We start from the raw sequence: 9432 nt of genomic DNA on the forward strand, positions 1-9432 counted from the left end.
CAAAATGTAGTAATTTTGAAAAGACTTAATTGGTCTGTACCATGTGCCCACTTTATGAGAATCATCTTAAGGATGGAGATATCCAATGTGTGGCCCTTGATCAGGTGTATCAGTTTCAGAGAAGTGAAAGTTCAGACTTAGCTGTGTGTCCAGGATGTCTTATTACTAGGTCTTCGTTACTCTTCAGATACTTGACATTTGCTGTTAATTTTAGGAAAAACCTGTAAGAGAAACTTAGACAGGATTTCTGGTAAGTGCTCTGATAATGATCTACTGATGTCAGATGTCTAAAGTAGGAGAGATGTTGCCTCTAAGTTGCTAAAGGCAACTCAGTCAGGTAAAGAGGGCAGTTAATATATTAGTATGGTACATAGATTCTGGCAGTTAGCAAATGGAATCTATTAGTACATCTAAAAGTTTGTCCCTAGTTTTAATTCTATCCTCACTTAAGTGAGTTATAAAACTCATAAGGCTCCCTAGTGTCTTCAAACAAATTTATGAATGTTTTATTCTGTGTTTAGTGTTTTTGGTTTTTCCCCATCAGATTTTATTTGTTTCCAAGAGACTTGTGTTGCTTTGATGTGATGGCTGATTGTTGGAACAATGCTGTTTCCTCTTACCTGTTCTGTTTTATTTTCTATCTTTATTTATTTATTTATTTTCACTACTCTTCAGCAGCTCAGCAGAATTGGAGATTATAGTTCCTATTGTCCACACAATGCTTTATACCTCTCTTGTGATGTCATTGCTGGCTTTCCTTACTTGTCAATAAAACATTTTTCTGGGCAGCACACAGCAAAGCCTAACATATATTTAGACCTCAAAGGAAGACTTTATCTAATGAGTAAAATATCAAAGACATTTGAGGTATTGCTGACTTTTTACAATTTAAAATTTTGACAACTACTACTTTATCTTTTGTGCTGCATAAAAATTTCCCATGTGATCCCTCAGTAAATATTTAAGAATTTTCACACAGAAAAAATGGGAATATCTTATGCTTGGTATTTTCTTGCATGTAATGATAGTCAGTGTTGGCATATGGAAAACATGGAATTCCTATGATGGACCTGTCCTGATCCAATATTAGGGAGGGTTCTTAAATGATCCCAAGAGCAAGATTAAGACACAAACGAGGTCAGATGCCGTGCAACCTTATGCACTTTATTTTCTATAACAACTGATAAGAGTGATAGGACAGAGAGAAAAGGAAAGGAAAAAGTCAGAATCCCTAAGCAAGAAAGCGAGAAAGATAGAGACTCAACTAATTACCACCATCAGGGATCCAGTGATGTTCTGTCATTTAGGTGACCAAACCAAGTCAGTCTTATCTGAATGTCTAGAAACTGCTGAGGATTTATGTAATGAAACAATGACTATGTCTTCTAAAATATTCTGCTTTAACCTTTGGAATAGGAAGATAGGCATGAAAAGATTAAAAAAAAAAAAAAGTTAACCTACATCTTCTTTGTTGAATTAAAAATAAATGGTAGTGTACATATTAAATGTTTAATATAAATAAAATAAAATAGAATAGAATATACCCCTGTTTCAGTTGTCTTGTTGCTATCCTTTCATATTGCTTACTGACATTTCCCTGATGAAGGTGAAGAAGAACTATTCAGAAGTAAACACTGTCCTCACATCCATAAACCTCCTAAAAGTCCTACATTTGCTTACAGCAAGATATATTTTTGTAATTTTTGATGAATGGAGCACAGGGAGAACAAGTAGAGGAACATGAGCATTTACAGACATGGGAAGGTTAATTGAGTAAGTCCCAAATTCCCTGTGAGTCCTGCAGTTAGACCATGATGGGAAAGAAAATACAAATGCTCAGTAGTTGATTGTATATCAACACACTTTAGTTCCTGAATTGTAGGTGGATCTGCTGTCTTGGTCCTGAGATTTCACTGGCTCTTGGGTATATACATGTTTCTATTCACATAGTCTCAGACACAGGTTTTTGGCATGCTTTGTTTGTTTAGTATCAATATATTGATGTTGTATTTTACCTCTAACGGTGATGGCATAGGTCATTAGAATTGGTATTCCCATCTAGGAAACTATATAAAGACTATTCCTATATCCGCATGCCAAACATGTATATATGTTCATATATATATGCATGTCTGTGTGTGTGTATATGAACATATATATACACGATATTTATTTTTTTTTCAGGGTACCTGTCACAGTAGGGAAGAGTTAGCTGCCATCACATTGCTCTAGAAATAATGGCTACCAGAATACACTTAGGAAAATCTTTAGTATGAAGACATTGTTTCTTTACTAGTTTGTATTCTTAATAAAAAGCTATACAATGTTAAATTACAAGGTCAGTTGAAAGCTCCAAAAAGGGTTTATCTTCATCATTTTGATCACTGTAAGTTTAGAATTCAGAATTAAGCCAGTGTGGTTTGTACAGGTTTAATTAACTACAAGGCAAGGTTACTGGTAAGGTTAATTAAGATCTAACTCCTATGACTGTGAGGAAAGACTTTATGGTAAGTACTTCAAGAGGTATTGTTTCCTATAAGATCAATCAAGCATTTTATATTTAGTGCTTTGACATAAAAAAAAAAAAAAAAAAAAAAAAAAGCGCCTTTTCCGATTTACTTGAAAACCTGATAATCATAAATATTACTTTGTCATTTACCAGCGGCAACATGAGAAAGATAAAACCAAATTATTTGCAGTGTTTTAGCTGGAAATTTCCAGCTATCTGTTTCAGGGCACTTGCCCTGTGTCAGCTAGGCATTGGCTGATCCTTTGAGTGATTTTTATAGTGATTAAAATGGGATGGTGAGACAAGACCAAAATAGATTCCTTGGCACTCCACCAGCAGGCAACAAGAGTGTATGTCAAATATACAGCTTTTCAACCTAGAGAAAATTCATCCTCAAAGGTGACCTCGTTCACAAAGAAAACAACAATTAATCAGATAATTATGTTGCTGGCTAACCTTCTGAATTGGCAGGAAAATTGCATTTTATCTAAAAATAATTTCCCTAGAACTTATAAAAATTATAGTAGGGAATTAGAAAAAAAAAAAAAAAGAAGAATATGTTATTGACTACATATAAGCTCTGAAGTCTGAGACACTTGCAAGTATACACTTAGGGTAATCAACACAATACTAACTTCTGGTTTTGGTTGTTTTTTTTTTTTCAATTTAATAATATCTATTCTGTGGAAAGCTGATGCTGCAAGATGAGGTGCTGATGATATATTACTTTAAAGTTTGGTTTCTGTTTTGAAAACACTTAAAATGCTGCATCTGAGCACGGATTCATGTCATAAAACACTTGTAGAATATATGGGCTTATAGTTAAGTGGTCTAAATTTTCTTTAAAATCAGTACTGTGATGTTAACACTTGGACAGTGAGATTCATTTTCTTTTTTTGAGGATCCTGACTTAGGAAGAGATGACTTGTGTCATAGCATTGCCTTATTATTGAGAGCAAAAATAAAGAGGCTTCTACTTTTCATCAGGTAAATCCTAATCACATGTTTTCATTTATCTTATACTCTAATTATTTATGAGTTTTGACATATGTGATCAGTCAGATAGCATCTAGGGTCTCTACTTCCATATTTCTATGCAACGAAATTATCATTCCAGGAAATGGGAGCTCCATCTGATTCATTTTATAAAGTTCCATTACAAGGACAATTTGTCAGAGTGTAATAGGAAATGTGGGTAAAGCAATGCAGAAATAAAGCATATTTGCAGATAAGTCGGCCCTTCATTACCATTTAACAAAGATTTTTGTCCTCCTAATGCTTCCAATTTACCTTAATTTCTTACACAATGTGTTACTTGTCATTCTGTCAGGTGGTTGTCACCCTAAGATTCTTCCTCCCTTTTGTGTTTTTCCTACATTTCTTTGTTCAGAAACCCTTTCACACTGTCAGACTGATGAGATTTTTGAGCATGGTCTTTCCTGCTTCAGAACAAGAATGTAAGCTATCAGTGTGAAAGGCTTTGTTTGGGACCAAGGAAAAAAGAGACACTATTATAAAGCTGTGTCACCTCTTCCTAATTATTCACATGGTGTGGATTTTGTGTCCTTCTGCCTGTGAAAACAAATGCAGAGTGCCTTCAGCCTAATACACAGCTATTCATTCAAATGCAAGTTAAAGCTGTAATTGAGAGTCTCGTTAAAATTCCTGGTGTCAGACTATTCATAAAGTTATACAGGCTGACCCTATTCTTATAATTGGACCTGGACTAATACTATTCATTATTTTTTTTCCTATTACCATATTTGAATTGATTTTCCCTGCTCACAAAAGTAAAAATATGTATAAAAATGTTGCATATATAAATATATATATATATAGCTGAAAGTTATCACTTATTGCTAGAGCATGAGCAACTGATGATTCAAAACAGACACAAAGTGGAAAGCTTGTTATTTTTCGTATGGTATAAAGCAACACTGTAAGATAGATGAGCATTTCAAAGCAAGGTGAAAAGTTAATGTTAGAAATTCTTAATACGACAAACTGAGAGCAATAAAGCAAGGAAAACAAAACAGAACAATATATGTACCTTTCATGATTATAAATACTGAATTTAAATTTTGTCCCTAACATCATTAAATTCCTCATAAAACAGAAAAAAAAAAAAAAAAAAAAAAAGAAAAAAGGAACAAAACCCCAAAACCTTCAAAAATCCTCTAACTCATTACAGAGTACTGGTATATGCTTGTAACAAGCCACAGAATCCTTTTCGTAGGTGAAATTTGTTCCTGAAGAAGTTCTGGCTCTTTTTTACTTCCATTTCATTCCATTTGCAAAACTGAATTTCAAGTATAATTCTAACTACCTAAATAGATAATTACAATTTGAGACTCAGCATATTTCTGAAAAAAAGTCTGCTTAGATTTGCAAATTAAGCTTAGTGTGTAAATTTGTGACTAATACAAACTGGCTTTGATGAGTAAAAAGAACTATCATAATTGTACTGACCTCTATTGTGAAAAAAAAAAAAAAAATCAAATAGTTGGAAACAGACCAATAGAAAGGACAAGAAAAAGTAAGTGAAGTGGCAAACAAAATTAATTTCCAGTTACTGCAAACTAATCTTAAAGTTCAAGAGAATAAAATGTTTCCATTTCTTGACAGACTTTGATTTACAGATTGCCTAAGAAATGCTTTGCATTTCCTTCCTGCCATCGTAATATCTTTATCCCAGTTCATGACTCCTGGAACATCTTGATGTGTTTACCCCTGTCATACTCCCCATCTATCCCTACACTAATAAAAAAGACTTCTTAAGTTACTGAAGAGAGTTCCAGTACCAGTTGTTTGGATTCAGCAACTAGTAATATTAAAGTTAATAAATACAGCAAAAAGAGGCAGCTACCAGAGGCAGCTGTCTCAGTGGAGCACAGAGACCCGAGAAGGTCTGCTCAAGGAAGCACAGAACTATTCGAGACAGTGCAACAATGGTGTTAATGTGTTCGCAGGGCATGGCCTCCAACAGAAGCTGAAGTGACTACTGGCATATCAGATGTGTCATTCAAGAAGGATAACACTATCCAGACCATGGATTTCAGGGAGAGAAGGTGCCTCCCTCTGGGGCTACAGAAGGTGGCTGCTACAGAAGGTGGTCTATGACATTATGAGGCCTCCATCATCTTTGAAAGATCATGGTAATTGAGAGGTACACGATGACAAAAAGAGGGCAAAAAAGACATTTGTCTTCAGAAAAAGGAAAAAATATTATCTTAGGAACCACAGCCTTATCAGTCTAAACACAGTCCCTTCGAAGACTGTGGAGCAAATCATATTGAAATTAATTTCCAAGCATGCAAAGGACAAAAATTAACAGAAACACAGAATCATCTATGTTGGAAAAGACATTGAAGATCGTCCAGTCCAACCCCAGACCTAATACTGACCATTCCTAAACACACCATATCCCTAAGCGTTATGTTCACATGACTCTTAAACACCTCCAGGGATGGGGACTCCACCACCTCCCTGGGCAGCCCATTCCAAAGCTTAACAACCCCTTCTGGAAAGAAATGCTTCCTAATATCCAGGCTAAACCTTCCTTGGTGCAACTTGAGGCCATTACCTCTTGTCCTATCACTTGTTACTTGGTTAAAGAGACTCATCCCCAGCTCTCTGCAACCTCCTCTCAGGGAGCTGTAGAGGGCGATGAGGTCTCCCCTCAGCCTCCTCTTCTCCAGACTAAACACCCCCAGGTCCCTCAGCCGCTCCTCGTACGACCTGTGCTCCAGACCCAGCACCAGCTCCTTTGCCCTTCTCTGGACACGCTCGAGTCATTCAATGTCCTTTTTGTAGTGAGGGGCCCAAAACTGAACACAGGAATCGAGATGCGGCCTCACCAGTGCCGAGGACAGGGGTCAGATCCCTTCCCTGTCCCTGCTGGCCACGCTATTGCTGACACAAGCCAGGATGCCATTGGCCTTCTTGGCCCCTTGGGCACACTGTTGGCTCCTGTTCAGCCGGCTGTCAATCAACCCCCCCAGGGCCCTCTCTGACTGGCTGCTCTCCAGCCACTCCTCCCCAAGCCTGTAGCGCTGCTGGGGGTTGTTGTGGCCCAGGGGCAGCCCCCGGCATTTGGCCTTATGGAAACTCCTCCAGTTGGGCTCAGCCCATGGCTCCAGCCTGTCCAGGTCTCTCTGCAGAGCCTCCCTACCCTCGAGCACATCAACACTCCCACCCAACTGGGTGTCATCTGCAAACTGACTGAGGGTGCACTCGATCCCCTCGTCTAGATCATCAGTAAAGATGTTAAACAAGAGTGGCCCCAAAATTGAGCGCTGGGGGACACCACTCGTGACCGGCCGCCAACTGGATTTAACTCTGTTCACCACAACTCTTTGGGCCCAAACATCTAACCAGCTATTTTACCCAGCTGAAGCGTGTGCCCATCCAAGTCATGAGCAGCCAGTTTCACCAGGAGAATTCTGTGGGAAACGGTGTCAAAGGCCTTACTGAAGTCAAGGTGAACAACATCCACAGCCTTTCCCTCATCCAATAAGCAGGTCGCTCTGTCATAGAAGGAGTTTTGTCAGACAGGACCTGCCTTTCACAAACCCATGCTGACTGGGCCTGAGCATCTGGTTGTCCCGCATGTGTTGTGTGATGGTACTCAGGATGAGCTGCTCCATCAGCTTCCTGGGCACCAACGTCAAGCTGACAGGCCTGTAATTTCCCAGATCATCCTTCTGACCCTCCTTATATATGTTTGTCACATTGGCCAATTTCCAATCTGTCAAGACCTCCCTGGTCAGCCAGGACTGCTGGTAAATGATGGAAAGCGGCTTGGCGAGCACCCCAGCCAGCTCCTTCAGCACCCTCTGGTGTATCCCATCCGGTCCCATAGACTTGTGTGTGTCTGTGTGATGCAGCAGGTCACTGACTGTCTCCTGGAATGCAGGGGGGGGGGTCATTCTCCCATTCTGTCTTCTATCTGAGGAGGCTGGATTCCTTCAGTACAACCAGTCTTGTTATTAAAGACTGAGGCAAAGAAGGCATTAAGCACCTCAGCCTTCTCCTCATCACTTGTTACCATGTTTCCTCCTGCATCTAGCAGGGGATGGAGGCTCTCCCTGGTCTTTCTTTTGCTGCTCACATACTTCTAGAAACACTTCTTTTTGTCCTTGACTGCTGAAGTCAGATTAATTTCTAGCTGGGCTTTAGACCTCTTGATTTATGCCCTGCAGAGCCTCACATCATCTTTGTAATCACTGTGAGTTGCTAGCCTCTTCTTCCACTCTCTGTTTCTCCCTGAGTGCCAGCCAAAGCTCCCTGTTCAGCCAGGGTGATCTTCTCTGTTGCTGGCTTGTCTTACAGCACCTGGGGACCACCAGATCCTGAGCCTTTAACACTTCCTTCTTAAAGGTTGTCCAGCCTTCCTGGACCCCTATACCCTTCAGGATCATCTCCCAAGTGATCCTGTTAAGCAGGTGCCTAAACAAGTCCAAGTCAGCCCTTTGGAAGTCCAGGATGTCAGTTCTGCTGCTCCCTCTGCTGGCCTCCCTAAGAATAGAGAACTCTATTATTTCATGATACCTGTGCCCTTGTTGATCTCCAACCACCACATCATCCACCAGTCCTTCTCTGTTCATAAAGAGGAGATCCAGCAGGGCACCTTGTCTGGTTGATTCACTCACCAGCTGTGTGAAGTTTTCTGCCACACATTCCAGGAATCTCCAGGATTGGTCCCGCTCTGCTGTGTTGTATTCCCAGCAGATGTCTGGGAAGTTAAAGTCTCCCACAAGAACAAGACAAGAGATTGTGAGATTTCTCTGAAATGCCCAGAGATATTTCATCCACCTCTCTGTTTTGGTTGGGTGGCCTATAGTAGACTCCTACTCCTGCCCTGTTGGCCTTCCCCCTGATTCTAACACAAAGACACTCCACCCTGTCTTCACTACACTTGTGCTCAAAGCAATCATAACTATCCCTAACATACAGCACCACCCCACTGCCTCTCCTTCCTTGTCTATCCCTCCTAAAGAGCTTGTAGCCATCAACTGGCACACTCCAGTCATGGGAGACATCCCACCATGTTTCTGTAATAGCCACAACATCGTAATTTTCCTGTTTCAAGCTCCTCCTGTTTGTTACCCATGCTGTGTGCATTGGTATACCTGCATTTCAGATGAGCCAATGTTTTGCCCCCTTCCCCCTTCAAATCCAGTTTAAAGCTCTCTCAATGAGCCCAGCTAACTCCTGCCCCAAGATCCTTTCCCCCCCTCTGGGACAGGTGCATCCCATCTAATGACAAAAGGTCTGGCGTCCTGTATAGTAACCCATGATTGAAAAATCCGAAGCCCTGCTGGTAACACCAGTCTTGGAGCCACAAGTTCATCTGTTGAATTCTTCTGTACTCTTTTTCATCCATCCCCACAACTGAAGGGATGGAGGACAACAGAATTTGTGCCATTGACCCCTTAACCAGTTTCCCCAAGGCCCTGAAATCTCTCTTCATTTCTTTAGGACTTCTCCTTGTAATGTCGTTACTACCTACCTGTAAAACCAAGAGAGGGTAGTAGTCCTTGGGTCTCACTAGAGCGGGGAGTTTTGCTGTGAGGCCCTTGACCTGGGTCCCAGGGAGGCAGCAGACTTCCTATGAAATGGGTCTGGTCTGCATATGGGGCCTTCAACACCCCTCAGAATGGAGTTACCTACTACAGTGACCCATCTGGGGTTATTTTTAATCTGGTTCTAATACCTGGTCTAGAACGACCCGGCCTTGGTGGACCTTGGTCTTCTTCCTTGTTGGTCTCAGTTTTTTCCTCCTTCTTTTCTTCATTCAAAAGTTCCAGGGCCCTGTATTTGTGTGAAGGGACATCATGGAGGGTGAGGGAGGTTAGGAGAGGATTTTCTTGACTCCGTGAGCAGGGACCTATTTCTAGCCTCCCCTATCTCTTAGGTTCCCT

This window comes from Athene noctua, chromosome 1 (genome assembly GCF_965140245.1).
Source record: "Athene noctua chromosome 1, bAthNoc1.hap1.1, whole genome shotgun sequence".
Classification (NCBI taxonomy): Eukaryota; Metazoa; Chordata; class Aves; order Strigiformes; family Strigidae; genus Athene; species Athene noctua.